Source organism: Epinephelus moara, chromosome 23 (assembly GCF_006386435.1).
Source record: "Epinephelus moara isolate mb chromosome 23, YSFRI_EMoa_1.0, whole genome shotgun sequence".
Lineage (NCBI taxonomy): Eukaryota > Metazoa > Chordata > Actinopteri > Perciformes > Serranidae > Epinephelus > Epinephelus moara.
In genome coordinates, this window is record NC_065528.1 from 33,605,819 (window position 1) to 33,619,170 (window position 13,352).

Below are 13,352 nucleotides of genomic sequence, written 5' to 3' on the forward strand. Positions count from 1 at the left end.
TACTGAATATATCAAATGTCTAGTAAAGCTGAACTAGTAATGACACTGCACCTAGATGAACTATGTTAAGAAAAAGTAGGCACGATGGTTCATTTCAGATATTTTAGTAAGTTCTCTAGAAACAGCGTTTTTGGGACTGAATATTTGAATAGGCTATAACAAATATCTAGAACAGCCGAACTATCACGTTATTATCATTATTATTATTATTATTGGTGGGAAATTATAACAGAGGAATATATTTGCTGTTTTAATATCAAGAACACTTCCACGTTTTTGTGTGTATACAGGAATGTTAAAGATATCATTGAAGAAAACGAGGTTGACGTGAGGTGATTGAATCAGGGAATCCGTGTGTCCACCACGGGAGAGGACCCTAATTGACTTTACATTGGCATTGTTTTCGTGGTGGCAGCACGTAATTTCAACCCATTACGTGCTGCCACCACGGAATGCGGTGTTAAGAGGTCGTGGTCATTTCATGTATTTCTGTGAGATCAGGTTGCTAAAAGTAATGTAATGTAACAGTTGAAACAGTTCGCAAACTAATGGTTGAAATAACGTTATTTCAACCATTAGTTGTTACTTTTGAGCTAACTAATGCTATTTCAACTGTTTGTTACATTTAGCCCAGTGTTTTAACAGTTTCCCATTACCGTTAGCTTGCTAAATTTATTTCAAGCATTGGTTAGCTAACAGTTTCAACTGTTATCCATGACTTTCAGCTAACTAATGCTTTTTCAAGCATTGTTTAGCTAACGGTCTCAACTGTCATCCCTTAGTCCTGGACCGCTGTGTACTCCAGCATCCCAACACACATATTTCAGAGAGAGCATGTGATGAAGATGATGAAGAGTCTGGAGGCCCAGCAGCACCTGGAGCAGCAGGAACTGGAGAAAGGCAACATCTTTGAACAGACAGTCAGCAGGACCACCCAAACGCCATTTAGTTTGGTTTGCTAACGTTGCCAGCTTTTGGTTAAGCTAACGCTATGTCAACCATTAGCTAACTGTTTAAGCTGTTATTACTATCAGCTAGCTAACGCTATGTCAACCATTAGGTGAGATGGGAACTAAGGTTTAATGTTGGAGCTGCTAAGTGGCTAATCTTTTATTTCCTAACCAGTGAGCGTCTCCTGTCTTCAGAGATGAGAGGGACCCCTTGGTTGAGACCTGGGGGTCATTTCAGTGAATAGCTGCTCCTCTCTGAAAGACACACACACACACACACACACACACACAAACGTGTGTCAGGGGTCGTTACGATCGGTCGTTGCTATGGTAAATAACGTGGCCCTCTGAGAGAGTGGCTCACAGCAGGCAGCTCCTTTAATGGAGTTGAAAGCTTTCTAACTGTTTTCCCCCAGAACCATGAGTCCAGTGATCGTGGGATCTGGCACATCTGCTGGCCAATCTCATGATGTCATTTACCGCTATGAGGTCATGAGGTCGGTGTTTGTCAGCTTTAATTTACACAGTGTGTCTCTTCCCAACAGATTGGTCAGAGTTTGTTCTGATACTAGAGTTTGGATTTTAATTTCACCCCCTCAGTCTCTAGTCCACCGAAGCAGTCGTTGGAATTAGCTGTTGTGTTCCTGCTCTATTTATATATCCTCCAGATAACAGGAGGTGAGAGGTGTATTTACTGCTCACACAAGTCTGATAAAATAAATAATTAGCTGATAGATAATTAAATGAATCAACAAATAAATAAAAAAAAAAAAAAATTAACTAGCAAACTAAATAAACAGACAACTAAATAATAAAATAAACACATGAATAAAAAAATTCAAATAAATAAATAGCTAACTAAATAAACTGACAGATGAATAACATATGAACAATTAGCAAAATAAATAAATGAATAAAAAAATGCAAATGCATAAAAAAAATTACTAGCTAAATAAATATATACCTAAACAACTACACAAATTAATAAATTGCAAATAAATAACTAGCTCATAGATAATTTGATTAATCAACAAATAGATAATAAATTAATAATTAACTAGCAAACTAAATAAACAGACAACTAAATAAATTAACAAATGAATGATAGATAAACAACTAGCAAAACAAATGAATACAAATGCAAATAAATAAAAAAGAAATAAATAGCTAACTAAATTAATTAATAAACAGATAACTAAGTAAGTAAAAAAATAAAAAATAAATTATTTCTTAACTTTCAAACTAAATAAACAGATCACTAAATAATAAAATAAACAAATGAATAAAAAATGCAAATAAATAAATAGCAAACTAAATAAATTAATTAATAAACATAACTAAATAAATGACCAAATAAATAAATAGATGAATAAATAGCTAACTCAAGGAATAACTTGTTGCTTTTCAAACAGCTGTAAATATGAGATAAACAAATCCAGTGTGTGGAGACTGAGCTGAATGAAGCAGAGGACGGTGCAGTGCTGCAGGAGACCAGCAGGGGGCAGCAGAGGTTCATCAGACTGAAGCTCAGCACAGATCAACACATTACCACTGAGAGAGAAAATGACCCCTGAAAAACAGCTGACATCTAACACAGAAACATCAAGATATGAGGGTGAAACAGGAGAAACTGAGAAGAAGAAGAAGAAGAAGAAGAAGAAGAAGAAGAGTGGAGGTTTAATCAGCAGGACAAAAACATGAAACATCTGAAGAAGAAAACTACCTGACAGAGACACAGCTGATCCTCTCAGTGCGATTTAAAACTGATGACTGAACATCTGACTGATGACTTCTTCTGGTGTCATCCTGTCTGTGTTTGGTCCTCTCCTCTCTCCTCTCTCCTCTCTCCTCTCTCCTCTCTCCGTCTGGTCTCCTCGTCACACTGAATCAGGACTGATGTGGTTATCCCTCCATCTGATCAAAGAGTTCGTCAGCAGGTCAGTGAGGAGTTCAGTCGGTCACAGGAGGTGAACGCAGCTCATTGATCAATCAGCTGATCAAACATTCACATCAGACATAAAACCTTAAAGTCCATAACTCCAGCCAATCAGAGACCAGGATCTCCTGCTGCCACAGTTTAACATATGAAGACAGAGAGCAGCCTGTTGCTTCACAGCGAGGAGGAGGAGGAGGAGGAGGAGGATGTGTTGTCCCTCCTCCTCCTCTTCCTCCTGCTCTTCCTCCTGCTCCAGCAGCAGCAGCAGTATTAGTGAGGGTATTATTAGTCTGAGCGGACGGCTGTAATTAATGCCTGTGAGGATGAGGAAGAGGAGGGGGAGAGACAAGGCAGCTGAAGCTAAAAATACTTCCTCCTAATTTAACCGTCCGGATTTCTAATCCCGGAGACGCCTCCCTCCTCCTCCTCCTCCTCTTGCTCTTTTATTCTGCTCATCATCGCTGGGTCAGCTGATGGTCCTCCTGCGCTTCTTCTTCTGCAGCTTTGTGAGCGTCACACAGAAGAAAACAAACAGACTAAACTCTGAACTGTGTTTGATGATTATCAGGAACATCCTTCAGTATTAGCATGCTACGCTACGCTAGTGATGTACATGACATGTGGCGTTACATCAGTACCAGACGTACTTATTTAGATATCTTTTCTAACCCTAACCAGGTGCTAAAAACAAAATGTTTCACTGACGTGACTTTATTTTGAAAGAGACTCTATAACGAGCACAAACTGTACACTTTCTGGGGAAAGTTTATTTTGAAAAGACACGATGCATGTGTGGTTAGCATCTCTCTGTGGGCCTGAGTCCAGGGGTCGGCTGCCTCTGCTACCTGAGGAGCCATGTTTGGTCCAGAAACACGTACTGAGGTGCAACATATATTTGATCCTCATGATAAAGATGACAGCCTTATTAATGAGCTCAACAACATTACTAACAGGTGAAATATGGTTTACCATCAGGTGGCCACTCTGCTGTGAAGGGTTTTGGTGACAGAGCTCCTCACCTGTGCTTCTCACCCCATAACTGTGCGTCTGGTGGAGTTTTGCCCGTCCATCACCATGTTAGTTTCTCTTTTCGGTTCTTTTGTTTTGCAAGGGCTGTCTCCCTAACAGTCGACCAAATGTTAGTCGACCATAAAGGCCATTAGTCGGCAAGATTTCATTGGTCACTTAGTCACAGAAAAACAAACAAACAAACATGAAACTCTATCAGGAGCTGCGCCTTGTCAAAATAAATCCAAACCTATATGACTGGACCATGTGTGACTTTACTTTGAAAGGACAGACACAGGAAGTGTCCACGCTCAGCAGTCAGACAGGAGTCAGGTTAATTTCCAGGGCTGGTACCTGCGGTTATTCCACAGGCTAGTTAATAACATGTCGGGCGGAAATCCAAAAGTGTGGGATCATTTTGAGAAGGTGAAGGACGAACCCAAGGTGATATGTAAACTCATCTTCATTGGTCGACTACAAACATGACGTATCATCTGAAACATGGAAGTAGCTACATGCCCATTAGCCCACAGCGTCATTAACAGGCGGCTCGCTCAGTGTGTGACGTGCACTTGTAGATAAAATATAGGCCTATATTAATGAAGGTTCATTAGTACGGTTTTGTATTTCTCTGTAATGTAGCACAGTGTTAACAATGTTACTGATACTATTCTTTCTCACACCTTCAACTCAAACCACCAAAATATATCATTTAATCATTACATTCATATCAGAAACATGCAGGAGACTAGTCCACTGATGGACCCTGATGAGGACTGTCGGTCCACTGATGGACCCTGATGAGGACTGTCGGTCCACTGATGGACCCTGATGAGGACTGTCGGTCCACTGATGGACCCTGATGACGACTGTTGGTCCACTAGGAACAGTCTTAGTTGTGGCGGCGGCCCCAGATGTGACCCTGTGTACTATCTGTTTGTGCTGCTGTGGCTGTGAACTCTGACAAAGAACCTCAGACGCTTCAAAAAATCCAAACTATCGCTTTAAAGGTTATTTTATGATCCATTAACGCTGCTCCCAGTGGATTCTGGGAGCTGAAACCAAGAGGAAACCAGTCAGCCATGTTCAGTCCCCCAGGCCCCGCCCCCTCCCCCCCTTGTCCAATCACACGGCTCCTGACTGAGAGCTGGAAAATTGGGGTGAAGAAGGAGCAGAGTGTTTCTGTGTGTGTGTGTGTGTGTGTGTGTGTGTGTGTGTGTGTGAGCAGCAGGGTTTTTCTGAACCAATCAGTGTGTCCGGCGGCAGGTCGTGACCTCAGCGTTCTGTTATTCATCTGCACGCGCTCAGTTCAGCCTGATTTCACTCTCACTGCTGCTGCTGGGAGGAAGAGGAGGAGGAGGAAGAGGAGGAGGAGGTTTGTCTTCTCATGAAAAAAGATTTTTTTCTCACAATGACACACACACACACACACACACACACACACACACACACACACACAGGGCTGTGACATCACTGACCAAAACTTTCCAGGAACATCTGAACCACAGCTGATTGAAACACAAGTGACCATCACGTTGTCATCAGACGCCGCCGCTCCGTCAGCTGACCTACACGTCTTCACATGGCGCTCTGGGTTCCTCCTGAATCAGGTCTGGACCTTCATGACGTGTCAGTTTAAACTTGCTGGTTCCTGTGAGGATGTTTTTAGGGCGTACAGGTGACAGGAAGTGAACAGTGACATGATGGATCCTCTGACTCTTGTTTGGTCTGTGAACTGAGTCAGACAGTGTTTGTACTGACTCATGTTTGTTTGTTTGTTTCTCTGCTGTTGTTGTGAGGTAAGTCTGGATGCATCGTCAAGAACATTTATGTCTCTGTCCTATGATGTTAACGTGCTGTGCTGTTGGATGAAGCTGAGTTAACATACAGAACATTTGGTCATTGCTGTGACTGCATTTTGTGATCTGGTCTGGGGCCCCTCTGCCTGCCTTTCCTCGGGCTCATGCAGAACACCGAGGGTGGACAGAGCAGCATCAGTGACGAACAGAAATCATTGATCAGTCAGACACAGCATGAAAAGGAGGAGCTGGGGTGGAGGCAGCAACAGCAGGCAGGCCAGAGCAGTTTAAATAGGGTTGCATAGAAAGGAATCATGTGATCTATCAGCTGATCCATCAGTTGATTGGGCTGTTTGAGATCAGCTGATGTAGCTGGGATGTGAGCTGAGCTTGACATTGTGTCCTGTCTGAACTAACGCTGTGCTCAGTTTGTATTTTACGCTGACATTGATGTGTTTCCTGCCGGAGCAGTGCCATGTAGGGCAGTTGTTTCTTACTGAAATGTTGCTGAGTTTCCTGCTCGGATTGTTCCACCAAAAGCAGGTATTTCAAACCAAGACACGACCTTTACCAAACCATAACCAGGTGGTTTTTGTGCTTAAAGGGATAGTGCACCCAAAAATGAAAATTCAGCCATTATCTACTCACCCATATGCCGAGGGAGGCTCAGGTGAAGTTTTAGAGTCCTCACATCACTTGCAGAGATCCAAGGGGAGAGGAGGTAGCAACACAACTCCACCTAATGGAGGCTGACGGCGCCCCAGATTCAAACGTCCAAAAACACATAATTGAAACCACAAAATATCTCCATACTGCTCGTCCGTAGTGATCCAAGTGTCCTGAAGCTCAGACATGGATCACATGGAAACCAACAAAACTGTTATGGTGACAAAAAACGTGACAGAATAACTCAACGCTAACTTTTAGTTTGACACGGGACACAAACTCCGACCTCCTGTCAATGTTGAATCTGTCGTCCTGTCCTGCCGCCTTTATTCTCCGTCTGAGTCTCTGAACGTGTGATGATGATGATGCTGCAGAGGGTTTACGGTGGAGCTGGTTGAAAGTCAGGAGCGTCTCTCACAGACACTACAGGGTGTCATCACAGTGATGGCGGGGACATGGTCCATGCAGTGTATCTTAACACTTTGGGGGTGAAACCAGGCTGTCAGGAAGTCAGAGTATCGTCTGTACGCTCCTGTTTGTGTCAAAGGTTTTATCCACTCTGTCATGTTGTTGTTTGTATTCTCTGATGTTCGAATGGATCACGTCTCTGCACAGTCGCTGGTTTTGTTTCATGAGGTTTTATTTCTGCTTCAGAGGCAGTTTCAGTTTGTGGTCCTTACAGCAGAGATGCAGGTGAAGTTGTTGAGAAGTTCCTGTTTGTGCAGAAACACTTTAGTGCTGTGAACTCAGGTTATTGTCCGACAGCTCAGGATGAAGGCGTCGACACAGCAGACTCTGTTTGTGATGTCTCACCCGACAGATAAAGTTGTGTTTAACAAATGTAAAGCTGTGCAGCATGTGAGGGAAGCTGGCACCGCTTCAGTTTGAGTTCAGGGAATGAACGTAGGATTAACTTCCTGTAAACACCTGCAGCCTGACGGTGGACTGACTGGGTTTTATTTGTCCAGGAGGACAGAGAGAAAGAAAGAGAGTTAGAATGTGACAGAGGTAAATAAACAGTGTTTAACAGCAACTCTGGAGCCAATAAATCTGCTCAGAGACTTGATTCAGACTGAATGTTTGTCTGCTGTGAATCATCAGCTGCAGCTCCGATAAGAAGACGTGAGTCCCGGCGAGCCGACAGGAAACAATGGAGAGCAGCACAGAGTGGAAATCAGCCAGAACCACACAGAACAACACAGACCAGGAATTTACTGCTCCAACATTCAGCCGAGCGTCGCAGGAGACGCACTGCAGCAGGAGGACATGAGAGACGTGACGGGAGAGGAGTCAAAGGTCTCTGTCAGACGACACCAGACTGCATTATCATTCTGCCCGTACTCTGCGTTCATTTCGTCCATATTCGTGCACGTTTCCTGATGAAACAGATGAAACGGAGCAGAACCACCGCAGATCAATGAGGCAGTGTAGCGTAGTTCAAGTGTCACATGACCGTAGGGGATGACAAAGACATTTTGAAAATGGCCCTTCAACACTGCCTCTGTTTAAAGGTCCAATATCACGACCTGCTCCACTGTCACCTCGTTTGTTGTTGTGTGAAACTTTTGACCTCCTAGCGCCATCTATTGGCTGTAACTATGACATCATAAAGGACACATGGAAGTATTAGGACGGTCATCAGACATAAAACATCAGCATATTGTGACTTTGAACATGTTAGCATGCTAACACGCTAAACTAAGATGGTGGACACTGTAAACATAATACCTGCTTAACTTCAGCATGGTAGCATTGTTACTGTGAGTATGTTAGCATGCTAATACGCTAAAATAAGCCAGTAAATATGGTAAACTTTATACTTGCTGTATATCAGTGTGTTAGCATCATCACTGTTAGCACGTTAGCATGCTAATACGCTAAACTAAGATGGTGGACACTGCGAATTTTATACTTGCTGTATATCAGTGTGTTAGCATTGTTACTGTGAGTATGTTAGCATGCTAACACGGTAAACTAAGATGGTGGACACTGTAAACATTATACCTGCTTAACATCAACATGTTAGCATTGTAACTGTGAGCATGTTAGCATGCTAATATGCTAAACTAAGCCAGTAAATATGGTAAACTTTATACTTGCTGTATATCAACGTGTTAGCATTGTTACTGTGAGTATGTTAGCATGCTAATACGCTAAACTAAGCCAGTAAATATGGTAAACTTTATACTTGCTGTATATCAGTGTGTTAGCATCATCACTGTTAGCACGTTAGCATGTTACTACGCTAAACTAAGCCAGTAAATATGGTAAACTTTATACTTGCTGTATATCAGTGTGTTAGCATCATCACTGTTAGTCCGTTAGCATGCTAATACACTAAACTAAGCCAGTAAATATGGTAAACTTTATACTTGCTGTATATCAGTGTGTTAGCATCATCACTGTTAGCACGTTAGCATGTTACTACGCTAAACTAAGCCAGTAAATATGGTCAACTTTATACTTGCTGTATATCAGTGTGTTAGCATCATCACTGTTAGCCTGTTAGCATGTTAATACGCTAAACTAAGCCAGTAAATATGGTAAACTTTATACTTGCTGTATATCAGTGTTAGCATCATCACTGTTAGCACGTTAGCATGTTAATACGCTAAACTAAGCCAATAAATATGGTAAACTTTATACTTGCTGTTTATCAGTGTGTTAGCATCATCACTGTTAGTACATTAGCATGCTAACACGCTAAACTAAGATGGTGGACACTAAATATACCTGCTTAACATCAGCACGTTAGCATTGTCACTGTTAGCCTGTTAGCATGCTAACATCAGCATGCAGTGTTCATTAGTCTGTGTCTCGTCCTCCAGTCTCACCTGGTGGTGATGTCATCAGATGTGTGGCAGCAAACAGAATCTGTGTTTGAAGGTTTTTATCATCATGGTTTAATTAAATGAATTAATTCAGAGTTCTGACTGAATGAAGTCGACCTCTAACGGTCTGATCTCACGCTCGGCGTCCTCTCTGTGATTTGATGTGTTTGAGCTGATGTCAGATGAGTGTGTCTGTGATCTCAGAGGAAATTAAAGTGTTTACCTGATCACAGCGTCCAATCAAAGCTCAACAGGCTCAGTGATTACCAATTACTGCGTCTCCGTCTGATTACTGACACATTAATTGGAACGAGGCTCTCCACCGACGAGAACAAAGACGCTAATTGGCAACAGGCGGAGGAGAGCGGACCAGAGGTGGTCTGACTCTGTGTGTGTGTGTGTGTGTGTGTGTGTGTGTGTGTGTGTGATTAAAGGTCTTCACACACCAACAATGTGGATAAACAACACAAAACTTTAACACATCACATAAACACACCTTCATTTGAACTGACACTTCAACTCCTTTCAGGTCTGTGTGTGTGTGTGTGTGTGTGTGTGTGTGTGTGTTTGTGTGTGTGAGAGTGAACCATTTTGTTAAAATCAAACAGCAAAGCCTGCTGGGTAATACCTGTAATCCTGTAATACAGCGAGTTGATCCTCTCACTCTGCTTTCATGGATTATCACACACACACACACACACACACACACACACACACACACACAGACTTGATTCTGGGTTAAAGATGAAGACGTGTCGAGTGGAGCAGATGAAACATGGCGGACAGTCGGCGCTGTGTCTCATCACATCAAGTCATTTTTATTTTGAACTGAAGGAAACGTCCTCATCTCGCCTCACAGAGCTGTGCGATGTAACGACTGTACGATATGTCAATATAGTTTCAAGCGAGATGTGAATTTGGACGACAATATTTATATTGATTTAGGATCAAGCTGCATTACATGACACACACCAGTGTGCATCTCTCCTCTGTCACACTCTCTGAAAAGAAAACACTGAATTTTTGATCCGTATCGTTCAGCCCTACGAACTCGTCAGACTCCGTCACTGTGTCAGCAACCTACACGTCACAATCTGACGCTCTGGGTTCTCTCCTGCGTCCACGTTCAGGGATGGCGTGTTAATTCACACTTGTTAAATGCAGACAGTCTTTTTCAAAGTAAACTTGTGACACAAGTGAAACACTTTGTTCTTAGGTTAACTTCCTGAAGTTAAGCACGTGTTTAGGTTCAGAAAGAACATCCCACACTGGAGACCTGTCTGAACTCTGGGATGACATCATGTGTGGTGGCAGGAAACACAACTAAGTTACTAGTTAACATGTGGAAGAAAAGTGACGTCACTCTGCACTGCTCGCATCATCGTCCTTCACTGTCTGAAACAAGCAGCAGAACTAAACTCCGTCGTACTGTTACCTGAGAGTAGACGGGTCTGTAGCAGAGGCTGGTCTCAGTCCTGTCGGCTGTGAGCAGGTGTTTGCTTTGACATGTTGTTGTGTATCCATTCCTGCAGGTGAAAGAAAGCGGCCGCAGTCAGCCAGACTCTGGATGAGGTGAAGGACACGTATCAACGCCTTGAAGGCACTCGTCAGAGCTGGGACTGGGCTGGGAGAGCCCCTGGAGTCATGGATGGCACAGAGAGACAGAGAGATGGCAACACGGCTGGTGCGGCACCACAGAGAGGTGAAAGCCTTGGACCAGATGTTACCTGGGCCAGCATGGAGATAGTGGCTAAAGCTGTAGCTGGACATGTAGCACAGGATCAGGCCCCAGTGTGGCACAAACAGCCAGTTCTTTATTGTCTGCAGTGAAAACAGACATCGCTGCTGTGACATCAAATGTTGCATGGGGGCATTTCTGGCGACTGGTAGCTGCTAACTGGTGTGTGTGACCTGAGCCTTTGGTTTGTGTTTGAGGACTGGATTTGTAACTGTGAGCAGCTGCAGCAGTGACGGTGCTGAGGTCTCTGTGGATCAAGGACACCGTTCAGCTCCAGGTAACTTCAGAGATGTGAGTTGACCAGTGATTCAAGAGTCTGAGACAGACAACTTAGAGATTATGTCATGATTTATAGCAGAGGAAAAGGTTGTGTTGTTCAGTTATAACAGGAGCACTGAGGCCCAGGGGTCGTGTTTGAATGAGCAGAGACGACAACGATTTATTTGCTGACGTTCTGGGACACCATGTCAGTTACCGCCTGTTTCATGCATCATGTCTTTTCAAAATAAAATGACACCTTGTGTTTACGTTTATTTCCTTGTGCAACAAAAGCTGGTCGTTAATTAATAAAAAACATCATGGTTTGGTTTAACATTCAGACAGGAAGTGAACAGTGGGCTCCTGGGTGAAAGTCCAGGTTTGTTGGCACTGCTGTCGCCTCCATTTTGCCTCCTTTGTTCTTTTGTTGGATTCACTTGACGATAAACTTTATGTGACTCAGCATACTCTGTTGACTCCTCCATGTTGCTCCTGTGAGCCGGGGCGTAACAAATATGAAACACAAAATGAGATCACTACAAATAAATATAAAACATACTTAATAACTCACCTTGATGTGTCGACATCAGGTAAGAGATGTGAAGAAATACATATTCAGTAAAAACAGCTGTCATGAAAACTGGCGTCCATGTTTCCCACAGCAGATTCACTGGGACACATTTGGATCGAAGTTTGGAATACCGTCTGGAAATTATCATCTCCCGACTTGCGTTGATTGCAGCACAACACGATGACATCACAGAGGAAGTGGAACACAGGAGAGAGAAGGTCGATGTAAAAGTAGAGTCTAGTTCCTCCGTCAGACCTCTGGGGGAAACATTACATTATAAATAATGAGCCAAGTGTGTGTGTGTGTGTGTGTGTGATTACAGAGTGTTTATAGGTGCAGCTCCGTCCTCTGTGTCTCACAGTCATTACTACCTGTCCACTGGATGTAATGGATGGTGCTATAACACCGTGGCTTTAGATCTGTGTGCGTGTCCTTGGCCAGGTGTGCTGACTTTCCTTTTGTTTCCTTCTCCTCCTCTTCTCCGTTACACAACGTCCTTTTTTGTTCCCTTTATTCCTGTATTGTTCATCCCTCCATCTTCCTGCTCCACCCAAGACTGTGTTTATGGTCTTTAACTTCCTGTTTGTAAAGAAAACACATTTCACACCTGACAGGTAACATCTGTGCAGCTCTGCTCTGCTACAGTGTCATTACTTTGACTTCACAGTGAGTTTGGCCCTTAATGAACACTGTAGATTATTAGACAATTGTTAAAGTACGTTCCTAATCATCATGATGTCATTTCCTCAGGATGTTCTCAAAAACTGTTCGTACGTTTTCCTGCGAAAACTAATGCACCAAAGTTTGAACATATTCCACATAATCACGAGCCAGTGATGTGTGCATGACTTCCTCCAGGAGACGTGTGAAGGGGGAGTTTCTGTGAAGTGCTGTGAAGTTTAGTTGCTTCAAAACACACATCAAACACACATCAAACACGTGTCAAACACGCGTTAAACACACGTTAAACACACGTTAAACACACGTTAAACACACATCAAACGCGTCAAACACGCGTTAAACACACGTTAAACACACGTTAAACATGCATTAAACACGCATTAAACACACATCAAACACACATCAAACACACATTAAACACGCATTAAACACACGTTAAACACACATCAAACACGCATCAAACACACGTGAAACACGCGTCAAACACGCGTTAAACACACGTTAAACACACGTTAAACATGCATTAAACACGCATTAAACACACATCAAACACGCATCAAACACACATTAAACACGCATTAAACACACGTTAAACACACATCAAACACGCATCAAACACACGTGAAACACGCGTCAAACACGCGTTAAACACGTTTAACACACATTAAACACGCATTAAACACACATTAAACACGCATTAAACACATGTTAAACACACGTTAAACACACATTAAACACGCATTAAACACGCATTAAACACACGTTAAACACACATTAAACACACATCAAACACGCATCAAACACACGTCAAACACGCGTCACACACGCGTTAAACACACGTTAAACACGCATTAAACACACATTAAACACACATTAAACACACATTAAACACGCATTAAACACACATTAAACAC